Source organism: Carcharhinus amblyrhynchos, unplaced genomic scaffold (assembly GCF_965287045.1).
Source record: "Carcharhinus amblyrhynchos unplaced genomic scaffold, sCarAmb.v2.hapA chromosome_344, whole genome shotgun sequence".
Taxonomy (NCBI): domain Eukaryota; kingdom Metazoa; phylum Chordata; class Chondrichthyes; order Carcharhiniformes; family Carcharhinidae; genus Carcharhinus; species Carcharhinus amblyrhynchos.
In genome coordinates this window covers 77579-97205 of record NW_027650084.1, presented here as the reverse complement: position 1 = coordinate 97205, position 19627 = coordinate 77579, and positions in this window count along the sequence as shown.

The window sequence follows — 19627 nt, the reverse complement described above, 5'->3', positions numbered from 1 at the left end:
CCACAGTGACGGACAACCTTGGACCATCCAGAGGAGAAGAAGGAAGAACAGACCAGACCCAGAAGAAGAGGATCAGACCAGATCAAAGAGCAGACTATACCGTGGAGATTGCAGAGACCGGCACGTGGATACAGGCCAATATCTGCTTGGGTACTTGTCAGCCAGTCACATTTAAGTCAAACTCTAGCGTTCTTCTAGAAAAACTTCTTCTAGTGAAACTTCTGATTGTTCTGTAAAATAACTATCGTAATTAATATTGTGTGCAATAATGAATAAATGATATTGGGTGATTAAGATGCCGACTCGAGTTGTTTATCCACCGTATAAGGGTTAGAATATACTGTGCAGCAAGGCACAACAGGGGGGAAACTGGTTGGAGTCATACCTGATGCATAGGAAGTGGTTGTGGTGGTTGGAGGTCAATCATCTCAGCCCCAAATCATCACTTAGGAGCTCCTCAGGGTTCCGAACATCTCCAACTGCTTCATCAGTGAGTTTCCTTCAAACACAAGGTGGGGAAATATCTTGATGATTGCACAATGTTCAGCACCATGCGTGACTCCTCAGATACTGAATAAGTCCGTGTCCAAATGCAGCAAGACCTGGACAATTTCCAGGCTTGGGTTGACAAATAGCAAGGAACAGTCACACAAATGCCAGATAATGACCATGTCCAACAAGGAAGGACTTAATCATCACCCCTTGACATTCAATGACATCACCATTGCTGAATCTCCCACTGTCAATATCCTGGAGATACCATTGACCAGGAATGGAACTGGACTAACCATACAATACTGTGGCTACCAGAACAGGTCAAAGGTTCGGAACTCTACGGGACTGACTCACCTCCTGACTCCCCAAAACCTGTCTATAGGGCACAATGTGAGTACTTCACTTGCCTGAATGAATGAAGCCCCAACACCATCCAAGAAGCTCAACACCCTCAAGGACAAAGCAGCCCACTTGATTAATTCTCCATCCATAAATGTTCCCCACCACCAGAGGGCAGATGGAATTTAACCCGGATAAATGTGAGGTGATACAATTTGGAAGGTCTACTGCAGAAGGAAAGTACACAGTAAATGATCGAGCCCCTAGGATTATTGGCACAGAGGGATCTAGACATGCAAACCCACAGTTCCATGAAGGTGGCAACTCAGGTGGACAAGAAGGCTTATGGCATGTTGGCCTTCATCAGTCGGGGTGGAATTGGAACATCATGTTGAAGCAGTATAAGATTTTGGTTAGGCCACATTTGGAATATTGTGTACAATTCTGGTCGCCAGTACTACCGGAGGGATTTGATGCATTGGAAAGGGTACAGAAGAGATTTACCAGGATATTGCCTGATTTGTAGGATATGGACTATAAAGATAGGTTGAACAAACTTGGATTGTTTACATTGGAGCAGCGGAGGATGAGGGGGGAACTGATAGAGGTTTACAAGATTATGACAGGCTTGGATAGAGTGGGTAGTCAGTCTTTTTCCCAGGGTTGAATGGTCAATTACTGGGGGACATAGGCTGAGAATGAGAGGAGAAAATTTGCAAGAGATGTAAGTTTTTCACACAGAACGTGGAGAATGCCTGGAACATGCTGTCGGAGGAGGTGGTGGTAACAGGTTGAAGAGGCACCTAGATAGGTGTATGAATAGGCAGGGAATAGTGGGGTATGGACCAGATAGAGTCAAGGAAATATTAGATGAGAGAGGCATCTGTGTTGGCACAGACTTGGTGGGCCAAAGGGCCTGTTCCTGTGCTGTACTATTCTTTGTTCACCAACAAACAGTGGCAGGCGTGTGAAGCAACAAACAAACTCACGGCCAGTATCATCTAGAAGGACAAGGACAGCAGGTTTATGGGAACCCCATCATCTGAAGCTTCTCCTCCTAACTACTCACCATCCTGACTTGGGAATACATTGCTGTTCCTTCATTGATGCCGGATCAAAATCCTGCAATATCCTCCCTAGCAGCACCGTGGGTGTGCCTACACTGCGCAGACTGCAACGGTTCAAGAAGGCAGCTCACCGCCACCTTCTCAAGGGCAACTAGGGATGGGGAATAAATGCAAGTCGAGCCAGCGATGCCCACATCCCATCATTGATTTTTTTTAATTTAAAAAGCAGTTACTGAATAATCCTGAGTGTGCTGAGAACTACCCTCACAACCAGTTTAAGTCTATAGTCAGATTCACAAAGTAGCTCTCATCTATGCTTGGTAGAAGCTATATATATTATTCATAAACTGGAATCTATTCCCTGCATAGAAAAAAGAATGTATCCATGATTTGAGTCTTTTTCAATTAAACAAGAGCATAAGGGGCCAATTACTCCCTGGATCATCCCCCATCGCAAATCCTTAACCAATCAGAATCTACTTGCTAATCAACCCCGCTAATGGCCAACATAATTAAGGACCCCACGCACCCTGGACAATCTTCTTTTCACCTTCTTCCTTCAGGAAAAAGATACAAAAGTCAGAGGTCGCACGCCAACCAACTCAAGAACATCTTCTTCCCTGCTACCATCAGAATTTTGAATGGACTTACCTTACGTTAAGCTGATTTTTTCTATATTCTCGCTGTAACTGCAACATTACATTCTGTGCTCTGTTCTTTCCTTCTCCCCTTTGTACTCTATGAACAGTATATTTTGTCTGGATAGCACGCAAGAAACAATAATTTTCATTGTATCCCAAAACGAGTGACAAAGGGCAGCACGGTAGCACAGTGATTAGCACTGCTGTCTCACAACACCAGGGACCAGGGTTTGAATCCTGGTTTGGGTCACGGTCTGTGTGGAACCTGCACGTTCTCCCCGTGTCTGCAAGGGTTTCCTCCGAGTGTTCTGGTTTCCCCCCACAGTCTGAAAGTCACACTGGTTAGGCACATTGGCCGTGCTAAATTCTATACCTGAACAGGAGTGTACCCGATCAGGCGCCGGAGTGTGGCGACTAGGGGATTTTCACAGTAACTTCATTGCAGTGTCAATGTAAGCCTACTTTTGACACAGATAAATAAACTAAATAATAAATCAAATCAATCAGCATCCTTTTCTCATGTGGTTTTATTGTAATTTTAAATGTAAGCATACTTGTGACTTAAACTTCACTTTTACTTTTGTTGTTACCCTTAAAATTTGGCATTCCTGATGCGTGCAAGACAGAAAGTTTTGACATCCTCTCTCTTTTTCCATCAGTATTGCTAAACTGAGTGGCTGTTAAGAGGGATTTCTATTCTCTCAGGTGTCAATAGTACTGAGGTCCCAGCGAGACCCTTGGAGTCAATTTGAGTAGATTCATCAGTCACCTGCTAGGTTGTGGCCTGAACATTTCCCACCTCAGTCAGTTGTATGGTTAAAATTGTGATGGGGAAGTGGGGGATAGGGGATGGGGAGGGTGGGGACGGGGGGCAGGAAGAGGGGAATGTGGGACAAAGAGGGAAGGGAATGGGGGACAGGGAGGGAGGGGGATGGAGGACAGGGAGGGAGTGGGATGGGGAATGGGAAGAGTGGGGGATGGGGGACAGGAAGGAGGGAATGTGGGACAGAGAGGGAAGGGAATGGGGGACAGGGAGGGAGGGGGATGGGGGACAGGGAGGGAGGGGGATGGGGGACAGGGAGGGACGGGGATGGTGGACAGGGAGGGAGGGGGATGGCGGACAGGGAGGGAGGGGGATGGCGGACAGGGAGGGAGGGGGATGGGGAATAGGAAGAGTGAGGAATGGGGGACAGGAAGGGGGGAATGGGGAATGGAGGAGAATTGGGGACAGGGAGGGAGGGGGATAGGGGATGGGAAGGGAGGGGGATGGGGGATGGGAAGGGAGGGGGATGGGGACAGGGAGAGGAGGGGATGGGGGCGCGGGGAGGGAGGGGAATGGGGGACGGGAATGGAGGATGAAGAAGGAGGGGGATGGGGATGGAGGGGGATGGAGGACGGGTAGGGAGGGGGATGGGGAATGGGGAGAGTGGGGGGTGGGAAGGGACAGGGACGGGAGGGGGAATGGGGGATGGGTAAGGTGAGGGATGGGGAGCGGGAATGGGGAACAGGAATGGGGAGGGGGGGATGGGGAGGGTGGGGGGCGTCGATGGGGGATGGGGACGGTGGGAATGAGGCGAGTGAGCGTATTCCCCTTGCAATGTTACCTGCTGACTTGTCTGCTCTGTCACTCAGCAGGTGGATATAAAATGGGGGCTTTGAAATAACCAGCAACCAGGGGTCTTAAAGACCCGGGAACGTCACTGATTGCCCCAAATCACCAGCAGTCCAAAGGAAAGATCATTATTTTCAGTAGGTGAAACTCTTGCTGAATCACACAACTGCTCCCACCAGGGAAGGCTCAAAGCCGTGACATGGAACCTCAGTATTGCTCTGAAGCATCGCTGCCCTTTTCTTCCTCCTGTTCTGCAAGATACGTGCAGACTGAGGCAGTCACAAGCCAGTCATTAACAGAGACCAGCTGTCTCCAGGCACTGACCTTCTCAATATGATGTAAAACATCTATCGCTGTGAAAGACACTTGTTCCACACAGGGGCACGAGAGCAGAGAGAACTTTCCATCAGCAGGACGCATGAGCAATCCTATCCAGGGCTGGAAGGTTTCCAGCTGAGACTTTGGACAGGCAGTAATGATGCACGGTTTGAACTATCCGTGGCCCAGTGTGCTTCCCATCCCCGGCAGCGCTGCTGCCGTCAGAATGAAGATCAAATACGTGATTCATGAGGGCTTGCTCTGAAGGCTGATACAGAACCCAGTCCAGGATATAATTCTCACAGTTGCAGCTCCACGTGTTTATATGTCAACTTGGGACAATTTTGACAAGCTCTCAAATGATTTTTCAGCGCACAGAAGCTTTGATTGTTTTTGCAACATCATTTCAAGGACAACAAGTTTAAAAAGATGGAAATTGATATGGCAAAAGAATGACAAAATCACAATCTATTAAGCATTTACAAATTCATTACTAAACTGTATACAATATGTGTTTGATGCTATTTTCCCCAGTGTCTTTTTTTAATCATAGAATCATAGAACCCTACAGTGCAGAAAGAGGCCCTTCGGCCCATCAAGTCCGCACCGAACACAATCCCACCCAGGCCCTACCCTCATATCCCTACATATTATACTCACTAATCCCTCTAACCCACGCATCCCTCGACACTAAGGGGCAATTTCTTAGCATGGCCAATCAACCTAACCCGCACATCTTTGGACTGTGGGAGGAAACCGGAGTACCCGGAGGAAACCCACGCAGACACGAGGAGAATGTGCAAACTCCACACAGGCAGTGACCCGAGCTGGGAATCGAACCCAGGACCCTGGAGCTGTGAAGCATGTGGAGGATGAGCTTCACCTACTGAAAATAATGATCTTTCCTTTGGACTGCTGATGATTTGGTGCAATCAGTGACGTCCTCGGGTCTTAGAATCCTACAATCCCGACAGTGCAGAAGGAGGTCATTTGGCCCATGGAATCTGCTCCGACTCTTTCTCTAACAGAGTATCTTACTCAGGACCTTTCCCCCACCCTATCCCCGTAACCCCACAAATTTACCATGGCTAATCCATCTAACCTACACCTCTTCAGACAGAAATGTGCAATTTAGCATGGTCTAATCTGCACATCTTTAGACTGTGCGAGGTAACTGGAGCACCCAGAGGAAACCCATGCAGACACGGGGAGAATGTTCAGACTCTACACAGACGTTGACCTATGTCGGGTATCGAACCTGGGTGCCTGGCGCTGCGAGACAGCAGTGCTAACCACTGTGCCACCGTGCTGCCCAGCTGAATGGTTAGGATATACAAGCCGGTGGTCAATTAATTCAGTTGGCTAGGTGGCCAGCGTGTGGTGTGGATCAATGCCCACAAGCTAAGATTTGATTCCCATTCTGGTTGTGGCAGTTCCTGGGCTGGCCATTTTGCCCTGCTCAGTGGACAAACCACCACGGACAAAACTCAGCCAAGAAAATGGTTCTAGTAGAGCATAAACAGATAATGAGCCAAGGAGCTGTGTTCAGGCAGCATCACTCACTAACACAGCCTGATAGGGTGCAATTTGGAAATTGCACATTGATTACATCATTTACTGTGAAAGTTTGAATGCACTTTGTCAAGTAGAAATAGCTGGACAATTATGTTTGTCTAGGAGTACAATGAGTTTAGTGGAAGAAATTAGCAAATAGTTTTCCCATCACTCAGAGAAAATGCTCACTGCAATCAACGTGGAAGTGTTTTTTCCACCTAGGTCATTAGATATAGGTGCAGAATTGGGTCATTCGGCCCATCACATCTGCTCCTCCATTCAATCGTGTTTATTTTCTCAACCCCATTCTCCTGCCTTTTCCTCGTAACCTTTGCTCCCCTTACCGATCAAGAACAGATCTATCTCTGTCTTAAACACACTCAGCGACTTGGTCTCCACAGCTTTCTGTGGCAATGGATTCCACAGATTCACTACCCTCTTGCTGAAAGAGTTCATCCTTGTCTTGGTTCTAAAGGATTGTCCCTTTACTCCGAGGCTGAGCCCTCAGTTCCTAGTCTCTCCCACTAATGGAAACATCTTCCCTAATCCACTCTATCCAAGCCTTTCAGTATGCCGTAAGTTTCCATGAATTTAGCAGAATCAGAGCCTTAAGACAGCCTTCGACAGCAGGACTCAAGGACACAGCCTCAAGATAAGGGGGGGTCAGTTTAGATCAGAGTTGAGGAGGAACTTCTTCACTCAAAGGGTGGTGAATCTCTGGAATTCTCTACCCGTTGAAATGGTGGAGGCTACCTCGCTAAATATATTTAAGACACGGGTTGATAGGTTTTTGATAGGCGAGGGGATTAAGGGTTATGGGGAGAGGGCGGGAATGTGGAACTGAGACACGACAGATCAGCCATGATCTTATTGAACGGCGGGGCAGGCTCGAAGGGCTAGATGGCCTACTCCTGCTCTTATTTCTTATGTTCTTATGTTATGTTCTTACTCAAAGGGTGGTGAATCTCTGGAATTCTCTACCCGTTGAAGTGGTGGAGGCTACCTCACTAAATATATTTAAGTCAGGGGTAGGTAGGTTTCTGATAGGCAGGGGAATTAAGGGTTATGGGGAGAAAGCAGGAAAGTGGAACTGATCCACTTCAGATCAGTCATGATCTTATTGAATGGCGGGGCAGGCTCGAAGGGCTAGATGGCCTACTCCTGCTCCTATTTCTTATGTTCTTCTTATGTTCTTAAGACCCCAAGCATATCTTCATATATCCACAATCGATGTCTACTCGTTCCAATGATGCAGTTGTCAAAATTCCAATTATAGAATTCACAACTATCTAATTCCGGTCTTCCAACAATCTGCACTTTCACTTAGTTTTCCTTTAATCTCCAAATCTTGTATGATACACATTTATTTTGCCTTACTTCGAGCTACAAGGACTGAAGAAATGTCTTTGATCTAAAGGATCAGCTGACTGACATCTCTTTTCCCTACAGATGCTGTCTGGCATGCTGAGTATTTGGAGTTAACATTTTATTCTCTGTCTCTATTTTCTTTATCTTTATTTATCCATTAGTAGGCTCACTGCAATGAAGGTAGTGTGAAAATCCCCTAGTCGTCACATTCCGGCATCTGTTCGGGTAACACTGAGGGAGAATTTAGCATGGCCATTGCACCTAACCAGTATGTCTTTGGAATGCAGGAGGGAATCAGAGCACCGGGAGGAAACCCATGCAGACATGGGGAGAATGCGCAGACTCTGCACAATAACCCAACCTGGGAATTGAACCCGGGTCCTTGGCACTGTGAGGCAGCAGTGCTAACCATTGTGTCACCATGCCACCCCACTCTCTGGCCACACATTCACAAGCAGCTGTCCAAGAAATAGATGCCCCATGATAATAGATTTATTTTTTAACAGCAACTTGGTTCAGAGGCTAAGATCGCAGCAACAGAAATTACGCAATGCAATTCACTTAAGCACTAAAAATGATCAAGCAGTGAGCGGAACTTGTTTAAATCCAGACAAATAACCATGACACACATGACAAATAAACCAAAGCTGTTCTCACTTGCCATCTTGAAACACTTACAGTTGGGAATGTCCCATCAACTCTCCACCAGAGCTGCCCATCCTCATGCTGCTACCAGTATCAGTGCTGGTCCTGCTTCCAGTGCCGTTACTCCAGTGCTGGACCCACTCACGTTGTCAGCGCTCCAAGTGCCAATCTCGTTCATGGTGTTGACGCTCCGACTGCTCACTGTTCCAGTCCCACTCACAGTGCCACTGCTGATCCCGGCATTGGATCAGTTTGAGACTTGACCGGCTCCCAGCTGGAGTAGACCACACATTTCCAGGTCTGCTTCTCACTCTGATGGAACGAATGTCCAGAAATGCAAATCTGCCTTGTTATTTACTAATTGAAATGCTTTTAACTGCCCAAAATGCAAAGAAACCTTCACCGAATTTATAGAATTCATCCTCATAGAATCCCTTCAGTGTAGAAGGAGGTCATTTGGCCTATCAGGTCTGCACCGACCACAATTCCATACAGGCCCTATCCCCATAACCCCATGTATTTACCCTGCTAATCTCCCTGACACTAAGGGGCAATTTTAGCATGGCCAACAGAGCATCTCATCCAGACCCCATCCCCGTAAGCCCACACAGTGCACCAACACCGCAAACGAGATTGGCACCCAAAGCACCGACACCCACTAATCCCCATGACCCACACATCTTTGTAAGACTTTGGGAGGAAAGCAGAGCACCTGGAGGAACCCCACGCGGACAATGTGCAAACTGCACATCCAAGGCCAGAATTGAACCCGGGTCCCTAGTGCTTTGAGGCAACTTTGCTAACCAATGTCCTCCTCAAACGAAGTATATCTTGATAAACCTCTGCAGAGAACAGGGTTCATTACAAAGGAATGTTGTTGGTACAAGTCCTTGCAAAATTACTGTTTGCACGTCCATCCAATTTATTAGGGTGTGTCTTACTCAATTGGTAAAGGAAAGGCTCTGCTAATTGTTAACTAACTGAAGTCATGAAAGGATACAATGTGTCGCCGAACATAGGGCTATTGAGGAAATGTATTCCATAGATAGGTGCCTACATATTTAGTAAGAGGTCCAAAGGAGGATCTTAGAGGAAGGGTGGAGAGATAGACAGAAAGGTTTAGAGGGACTCTGGTGCTTAGGGTCTTGACAGACGAAACATGGCCACCAATGCCACATCAATTCAAACCAGGGAAGCAGAAGGTATCGGAATCAGAGAAGCGAGATACCTCAAAGGCTTATGGGCTGGAGGAAGTGACAAATATGCGGGGATGGGAATTTTAACAAGTGAAACACTCCCCAACTGTGAGTCAGATGAGCTTAGCTACAGGCAATATCTAAACTGGGTTTGAACAAATTAGGAAAGAGAATACAGAGTTGTAAAGGAGCACAGATTTGGGTCGTGTGGAAAATGGGGAGTTGGCCAAAGAGCAGTTGAATGGAAGAGGCAATAAAGCCTGCAGGCAAATAGTGCCAGGGTTGGTGGGTGCAAGAGGGGAGGCTGAGGTTCCAGTGGTTGTAAATTCATTGGAGGGTCAGCTATGGTAGACAGGCTGACAGCAACCTGGTTCAGCCTCAGGGCGGGGAATTAAATCTCAGGAATTGACTTTCTGACAAAGAGACTAGCTTTGGTTTAGTTGGAGCAAGTTTTTGCTCACCTAACTCTGGACATGGGACAAGCAGTGCAACAATGTGGAGACAGTGAAGGGGTCAGGAGAAATGGTGATGGAGCAGAGCTGAGTGCCGTCAGTCTAACATGGGGAAACTCATACTTTGCTTTCAGTTGGTGTGGCTGAGAGGCAGCATGAAGATAAGCAACAGGAAGGGGTCACACATAGATCTTTAGGGGCTCTGGAATTAATGACTCTGGAATGAGGGGAGAAAAGGAGGTGATCAGTTGACCTTGACTGAATAGAGAAGAGTAGAATGAGGTGAGAGGTAACCAATGCAACTGGACAGCAGAGAAGAATAGTTCCGTCAACTGTGCCAAAAGATGCAGACCAGTTGAGAAGGTCGAGGAGGGATATTTGATCGTGATTCATGAAATAGCTCCTCAAATGCTGGCAACCCTTCACTAAATTCCCTCTATTTACAACTCAATTCCACACCTAAGAGTGTTTCAGACACAAAGTCAGAATCCAGTGTATCAGTAGCCCTGATACTCCTCAATATAGATACAGGTAAGACTCGCTGTTTGGGTAGGCAGTAATTACCTCAATCAGGGAGCTCATACTCTGAGAGGCCAACCTCAGTTTTCCACTGCTACCTCAACGACCATGATTTCATTGAGGCCTCGATGAAGTCATTGTGGTCGAGGCAATGGTGGAAAACCGACTGGAAAGAATTAAGTCTGGATTTTTAGGAAAGATGAGCAGGGATTGGGAAGGTGGGATCACCTTCAAGGACTTTGGAGTGGAAAGAGAGATTGGTGACTGGGGGAGAGGGGAGAAGAACAAAGCCAAAGGTAGGCTTTTGAGGACCGGGGTGATGACTAACTTTCCTCAGCATCTTGTTTGGGCAATTGTGTGATTCCATTCAATTACTTCATGCTGCCACACACGGATGATCATTTAAAGGGGTTGGTTTGCACATGAGCTGTACAGGGACTTTCGAGTTGAAGTACAGCTGTCTAACTCAGAGGGAATGTTAGTGATTTTAGCAGAGTTGGTGGGATTGGAGACTGTATTGAGGAGAGGGGACCATTAATAACGCTAGGAGTCACTGCCCCTTAATGAAAAGCCACAGCAACCATTGATCCAGCTGTAAATAACTACTCCCTCTGGATAATTTATCAGTGAGCCACACACCCCATGTGTAATCTAAAGAAGGTAAAGTAGGTGACCAAGCATTTCCAGTGTCTAAGCGGCTAAAGCACTCCTCCGAATTGTAAAATTAGAAGCTTGGATAAGTTAACAAAAGAATGAAAGGATATATTCTGCCTATGGGGCAGAATTTTACCGGCCTGCTCATCAGGAATAGGACCGGGCGAATGGCAGAAAATGGAATGGCCCTTTGACCTTGGGTAGAATTTGGTTCGGGACAAGCAAAGCCGTAAACTCCCACCCATGGAGTGTTAAAAACAATACAGGGAGAGAACTTTCAAAGCCTAAAACATTTCAGATCCCTGCAATGAATTAAGAGAATGTGCACAGCATACACAATCTAAAGACACATAATCTAAATTACCCGCAGTGCATTATTAAAACTATTTAGCTAATTCTTCAAAGGCTTTGCCAACAATGATTAATCCACTTTTAATCCGAGCTTTGACAAAGGGTCATCTGGACTCGAAACGTCAGCTCTTTTCTCTCCTTACAAGATGCTGCCAGACCTGTTGAGATTTTCCAGTGTTTTGGTTCCAGGTTCCAGCATCCGCAGTAATTTGCTTTTATCCAATGATTAATCCGCTCTTTGTTCCGTGCGTAATATCTACATTGAGCCTTGTTTGCACAAGAATTGTTTTAAATACCATCAGGCACAAATAAACCTCGCTTATTTGAAATCTTTGGAAAAGGGCTGAAGTAAATGTTATGTTAATTATATTTCAGCCCTTGGAATGAGACTAGTTTTGAATTTTACCATTCACTGCCAACACCAAATTAGATAAAGTGAAGGAACAAATGAAAAGTCCCTGCTACTCTGTTCCAACTATATTTTAATCCAAATGGTCTCTCTAACTTTGATCCTCTGCAGCAACTGTAATTATTGCTTCCTCATACAAAATTTCTAATTTTGTGCAATTGTGTGCCAAGTTGTTGGTAGTTTTGTACAAGGGTTGAGGCTGCCCACATTAATTTGATATTGGACTCTTTTGTTACTCATCCCATCTGTCACTGAGAAGGGAAAGGCCAATCTGTCAACCTACTAGGCTCCCTGTAATATTTCTATCTTTCTCTGTACCTATTCAAGATCTTTGTCTTCTGCCATTACCTAGTGTGGCACGGTGGCACAGTGGTTAGCACTGCTGCCTCACAGTGGCAGAGACCTGGGGTCGATTCCCAGCTCGGGTCACTGCCTGTGTGGAGTTTGCACATTCTCCTTGTGTCTGTGTGGGTTTCCTCCAGGTGCTCTGGTTTTCTCCCATAGTCGGAAAGTCATGCTGTTTAGGTGCATTGGCCATGCTAAATTCTCCCTCAATGTACCCGAACAGGCGCCAGAGCGAGGCGACTAACAGATTTTCAGAGTAACTTCATTGCGGTGTTAATATAAGCCTACCTGTGACACTAATTAATAAACTTTATTGTTTAAGATTCAGTCTTCCATTATTGTATAGTATAGTAGCTGCAAAGGCCTCCACCCAGCCAAAATCCTACCGCCAATCTGCTGTCAACCAACTAAAATATGGCCCAGTTTTCACTTTGTTTTCCTTTTCTCATGGCATGATTTTCTTTATGTTGTGATTCTCTGCATCTGCTCCTCTTACTTTCCCTGGTTGCTGTATTTGCCTATCATGAAATTAGACTTATTGTTAAGTACAGTCTTACTGAATTCAGCTCAATGAGCTATAATTTTCTGGATTTCACCACACATTCAACAAGTTTAAACTTAAACCCTTATTAAACATTAAGGAACACTATATATTGCACTATATTCTACACGGTGTGTAGTTTGCACGTTCTCCCCATAGGTCAGTGTGGGTTTCCCCTGGGTGTTCCGATTTCTTCCCATAGTCAGAGGTGTTCAGGTTAGATGGATTGGCTATGCTGAATTGCCCCTTAGTGTCTCAAAATGTTTAAGTTTGGGGGTAAATATGCGGGGTTAGTCCTGGCTTTCTTTATCAGAGAGTTGACGCAGACTCGGTGGGCCAAATGGCCTCTTTCTGTGCTATAGGGGAAAGGAGAAGAAGAAGGCACCTTTAACATTATACTCTGCATCATTAATACTATATTCTCCACCCTAGCATTACACTCTATTAACAATGTATTCTGCACCCTTCACATTATATGCCCTCACATTATATCCTGCATCCTTGCCCCACCTGAGGTCAACAGATCTTTCCATGGTGGGTGGGACGGGCTAATTCACCCCTATGTTCTACATCCTGAACACTATATTATACAACCTTCACGCTGTATTTCTTTTAGAATCCCAACAGAGCAGAAGGAGGTCACTCGTTCCATCAAGTCTGCACCAACCACAATACCACCCAGGCCCTATTCCTGGTAACCCCTCTATATTTACCTTGCTAATCTGTCTGACACTAGGGGCAATTTAGCATGGCCAATCCACCTAAACTGCAAATCTTTGGACTGTGAGAGGAAACCAAAGCACCCAGAGAAAACCCACGCAGACATTGGGGGAATGTGCAAACTCCAAAAGACTGTGACCTAAGCTGGGAATTGAACCCGGGTCCCTGGCACTGTGAGGCAGCAGTGCTAACCACTGTGCCACTGTGCAGCCTACGTCCTCTCCCCTCTCCTTTTTTTCTCCCCTACATACTCTATAAACGGTATGGTTTGTCTTTATAGTGTGCAAGAAACAAAACTTTTCACTTTGCACATCTGACAATGTGGAGATTCAAACATCACAACAGGACGGTCTCACACTCATCATCGAGGGCCCTGCAGTCACAAAAACAGCTCACTGACACTCGCTTGCCATGTTAGTGGCCACAGAGGGCAGCACAGTGGCACAGTGGTTAGCAATGTTGCCTCACAGTGCCAGGGACCCAGGTTCGATTCCCGGCTTGGGTCACTGTCTGTGTGGAGTTTGCACGTTCTCCCCCATGTCTGCGTGGGTTTCCTCCGGGTGCTCTGGTTTCCTCCCATAGTGCTAGTTAGGTATATTGGCCATGCTAAATTCTCCCTTAGTGTACCTGAACAGGCGTCAGAGTGTGGCAACTAGGGGATTTTCACAGAAACTGAATTGTGGTATTAACATGAATCTGTTTGTGATACTAAAAATAAACATAAACTTAATTTTTTTTAAACTTAAATTAAACATCATTGAATGTTTTGAGAACGGCTTCTATTATCTGACAATAATAAATCAGACCAAATCAAAAAGTGGATTAGCGGTATAAGTTTTGAAGAGTGAGCACAGTCTGTGTTTTTTTGACCACCATTTCACACCATGTGGATAAATCCCTCTGTCAGATTATCCCACTGCATTACAATAGTAACTAATCATTAATGAGTAATTAATTAGGCCAGTTAATAGTGTAGAGGTACAAGAATTTGAGTATTGTCTCACAGCTGGTTTCTCATGAAGGCTGGCAGCCCCATTCTCATCAAAGTGAAAATGACTGCAATTTAAAAATTTGAGTTGTCGCCAAGTGTATGTGTATCTGTTTAAGGTCACTTACATCACTGGCTCACATCGTGAGAAAGTTGTATTGGTCGTAACTGTCCTCCAGAAGAGAGGAGCTGTCTTGAGCCACAGCTGTGTATGTTTAAGTTTCCCAATGGATTATCAGCGCAACCTCAAATTGTTCCTCTCCTCTTATCCCATAACTGGAACCAGACCACTGACTCTTTCCTGAATGCCAAAGCATAAAGCTCAATTAAAATATATAAATATATGTAAGTGTAGAAAATGGAAAGAAGGAGAGAAGTTTATGGGAAAAGCTGAGGGAACTTCAAGCCTGACCTGTGACCTTCAATCTATTGACGGGCACTTTTCCCAAACCTCGGCCTCTGAATTCAGCAAAACAAAAAATCAATTGAAACATAACGCACTGGGATACACGTTCAAAATTATATTTATGTGTTTCTGGCAGCTGTGGGAACGTAGCCCTTTTAAGGAAGCCATTCTTTGAGGACCATGTGATCGGGCCAGACCCTATAGAGGGGTCGCGCGGGAAGCCGAGCCGATCAGGAGTGAGGGCACGTGTCCTGGGATGGGGAGAACCTCAGTTGGAACCAGGGAGGAGTGGAGAGTAGACTTGTGTTAGATCTGTCGGACCCTTATCCTATATATATTGTAGAAAAATAGCAAACAGGAGCAAGGGTAGGCCATTTGGCCCGTCAAGCCTATTCGGTCATTCCTTATGATCATGGTTGATTATCCAACTCAGTAGTCTGATCTCACCTCCCCCCTCCCCCATATCTTTTGATCCCCCTTCACCCTAAGAGCTATATCTAATTCCTTCTTGAAAACATATGTTTTGACCTCAACTGCTTTCTCCAGTAGCGTGCCACTCAAATTTCCCCTCATCTCAATCCTAAAAGATTTATCCATGATCCGTGATCCCTGGTTTTGGACACACTAACCATCAGGAACATTCTTCCTTCATCTACCCTATGTAGGGCTTTTGGAATTTTATGGGTTCTATGAGATGCCCCCTCATTCTTTTAAACTGCTGTAAATATAATCCTGATCGAATCAATCTCTCCTCAAGCATCAGTCCGCCATCCAAGGAATCAGCCTGGTAAATCTTCTCTGCAATCTCTCCAAAGCAGGGACATCCTTCCTCAGATAAGGAGGTCAAAACTGCACACAGTATTCCAGATGTGGCCTTAGCAAGGCCCTGAATAATTGTATCAAGACGCCCCCTGCTCCTGTACTCGAATCCTCTCGCTATGAAGGCCAACATACTTTTTGCCATCTTTACTGCCTGCTGCATTTGCAAGCTTCCTTCAGTGTATGAGGACATCCACGTATAGCCATTTACAGTCATTCAGACAATAATCTGCCTTCCTGTTTATCCACGTGATACTGCGTCTACCGAGCATTTACCCACATCCTCAGCCTGTCCTAATCAGACTGAAGCATCTCTGCATCCTCCTCACAGCTCACCCTCCTCTGTATCATCTGTAAGTTTGGGGATATCGGCTGGGATTCTCCAGCCTTGAGGATCAGCTTGCGGGAAATCCTGATGCCTCGCTGAAAGGGGCAAAAAAATTAGGATTTCCAACGGGCGTCAAATCAATTGGGATTCTCCGAACTTGCCCTGTTGGCCTTCAACCAGTCCCCACCATAGCAGGAGGCAACATGCTTACAATGCAAACCCGTTAACTGTGACGTAATTAGCGGGATTGATGGCCCACTCACCAGACCCCCGGCCATGCCCCTGCCACCCCCATCCCCTCTCCCCGTACCATGTAGGCTTTGGTGAGTCATCACCAACATGGACTTGGCATGCTGACCACCCCAGGGTGCAGATGGAGCACCACCAACACAGTAGAAAAGAAGGGCCCCCTGGTGGAGGGGGCAGGTGGGTCACCACTGCCCCACCCCCCACGACTCACAGGCATGAGGGTGACTTGACACCTCCCTCCCTCCCCCCCCAGCCACCATTCCCCCTCAGCAACCCACTCAGCCCTCCCTTCAGGGGATGCACCTTGGTAGTGCCAATAATGCACATCCCCTGGCACTGATTCCCTGGCCTGGTGCCTTGGCGCCAAAGGGGATGGGTAAAGGAAGCTATTTTCCCCCCTGCCAATGCCAGGCTGGACAGGGAAGGGGTCTTCAGGGTCTTGGGGATTGGGCGGGCTTGCGCTGGGGGGAAAGGGGTTGACCTTGCCACTCTCCCCCGAAATGGGGGGGTCTCATGGCTGGACTAGCCCTGCCAGACCTGAAAGTCACCCCTGCTATGGTGATGTCAGGCAGCCCAATATCTTCAGTACTGCCTGTCAGCTATGAAAATTCTGAAGTGGCCAGGTTACTTTAATCTGTATGCCCCCTGGGCAGAATTTTAAATCACTACAGCTCTTCATTCTGCAGCAGAGATTTTCCTGTCTCCCTGTCAGAAGTTGCAAGTGTGAGCAGACCCCTTTGAAGTCCTCTGTCAGAGAGATGTTAATTTCACCTGGGGGGAGATGGGGAAGTTCCATTCTACACAGCTATGCACTCAGCCCCAATGTATTCACACAGCTTTGAATCTGAAGTCTCTGAGGGTTCCTAGGAATACTTGAAACCCTTCCCATTCTGTTGGAAACCTCTGATCTCTGTCAGTTTCAAGGTGAAGTGATTTGAGAGAGGCCTTTATAGACAGCTTAATGGATCTCTGCTCACGCACCAGTCAGCTGCGTTTATATACATTTCCCTTCACACTTGGATGCATCTCGTACCTCCGTGGAGGGCCTGAGAGGGGAGGGATCTGAGTTGGACGCCTGTATGGGGATGGTCAGGTCACCCTCATAACTATGTGAGGGAGAGGTTATCCTTTACTTGTGGGGCGGGGGAGGGAGGATGCCCCTCTTTGGTAAAGGGTTGGTGATGATCCCCTCGTCAGTGAGGGATTACCGTTTCATTTTTTGAGAAGAAGGGGGGAGTTGACTTTAAGTGCCGTGATCTCTGAAAAGTGAGCTAGCCAGCAGGTTCCCTGAGATGTCCTCATTTACATCCTCCGGGTGGGTACATCACATGTCATTACACTATCCCAACCCCACTTACACGCCAATCTCTTATTTGCGACTTCGTTGAAAGTCTTCTGAGAAACCAAATCCATCGGCTCCCCCTCATCAAGTCTAGTAGGTACATCCTCGAAGAATTCCAGTAGACTTTTCAAACATGATTTCCCTTTTGTAAATCCGTGCTGACTCTTTCTGATTCTACCACGGGTCACCAAGGACTCTGCTAAAAAAAATCCTTGAGTTTTCCTCACTACCAATGTCAGGCTGACTGATTTGTAAATTCCTGTTTTCTTTCTACCTCCCTTTTTAAATACATTAATTACCCTAAAACCTGTAAGAATTGTTCCAGAGTCTATAACATTTTGGAAAGTGGCCACCAATGTATCCACTATTTTTAGGGTTACTTCTTTAAGTTCTCTGGGATGTCGATTATCAGGGCCTGGACATTTATCGACCTTATCAGTTTCCCCAACTCCATTTCTCCACTAATACTGATTTCCTTCAGTTCCCCCATCTCAGTAAACACTGTGTTCTCCAATATTTTGGATTATATTAGTTAATAAACCCATTCCTTATTGATATTGCAACAGGGAGATGATGTTTTAATCACAAGATTATTGATCCAGAAACTCAGTTAATGTTCTGGTGACCCGAGTTCGAATCCTACCACGGCTGAAGAGGGAACTTGAATTCAATAAAAAATACCTGGAATTAAGAATCCACTGATGACCATGAAACCTTTGTCAGAAAAACCCATCTGGTTCACTAATGTCTTTTAGGGAAGGAATCTTCCATCTATACCTGGGCTGGCCTACATGTGATTCCAGATTCACTACAATGTGATTGACTCAGCATAGTGAGTGGTGGACAGCATGGTGACACAGTGGTTAACACTGCTGCCTCACAGTGCCAAGAATGCGGGTTCATTTTCGGCCTTGGGTCTGTGTGGAGTTTGCACATTCTTCCTGTGTCTGCGTGGGTTTCCTCTGGGTGCTCCAGTTTCTTCCCACACTCCAAAGAGGTGCAGGTTAGTTGGATCGGCCACACTAATTTGACCCTTAGTGTCGTGGGAACTAGCAGGGCAAAAATGTGGAGTTATGGGATTGCTGTCAGTGGGCCGAATGACCTCCTTCTGCACTGTAGGGATTCTATGACTCTCAGTTGCCCTTGGGCAACTAGGGATGGCCAAAAATGCTGGCCAGCCAGTGACGCCCATGCCCCATGAATGAATAAAACAAAAGAGTCACCTTCCAATTGGGAACACATATTAAAACTTATATTTATATGCTTTAGGCAGCCATGCAAAATTCAAGTAATTGGAATGCTTTTTAAGGAATATGATGATTGGAATGATTTTCACAATCTGCTTGTCACCTTCTGCATGTGGACCTGCGTTGGTTCCTGACGTAGCAGTGCCTTACTTTGTAAAATTCTCAACCGTGTTTTCAAATCTCTCCTCTTCGGAATTAAAGAAGACTTCCTTCCACACTAACGTTGAGTTCACAGGTTACTGAGGAGTCCAATGCGCGATGTGCGGTCACAGGTGGGCAGATGGTGGTTGGAGGAGCGGGTGGTTAGGTGCTTGGGTTGCCGCAACCTCTCCTTTCGCAGTCGATGCTTGGCTTCACCTGGCTCTTGGTGAGGAAACTCAAGGTGTTCCGTTCCTTCCCAGATGCTTTTCCTCCAATTGGGGCCATGTTGGGTCAACGATTCCCAGGTGTTGGTGGGGATGCTGCACTTTTACTCAAGAGGTCTTGAGGATGTCCCTGCAATCTTTGTTCATGCTCTCAGCCGTACAAGAATTAACCAACTCAATCTCTCTCCCTGTCCGATAACCACATTAAAATCAATCTATATGATGAAGCTTTTGGTCATCTATGTGGTCCACTGTCCAGTTCTGTTTGATAATGCATCTTTGAAACAGCTTGGGACATTTGAATACACGTATGGAATATATAAATACAAAATGCTGTCATTATCATTTCCTTCTCTCACAAACATTTGTTTACATCTTTCTGAATTTTATTTCCTGACGAGGACAAAACTGAAATCGAACCTACTCATTTTCTAAGATCCTACTCATTCTTTGAATTATAGGCCGATATTTTATGACCCCGTTTGGGCAAGGCTTGTAAAATCCCGCCAGAAGCCAACAGAGAACTCCGTTCTGCGAGCCACGCCCGCCCCAATTCCAGGGAGGTCATGGCAGTAAAATTCCGGCAATAGTATCCATTGCACTCCAGGAATTTTCCCCAATCATCATTGATCCAAGAATTGTATTTTTAGTTTGGGA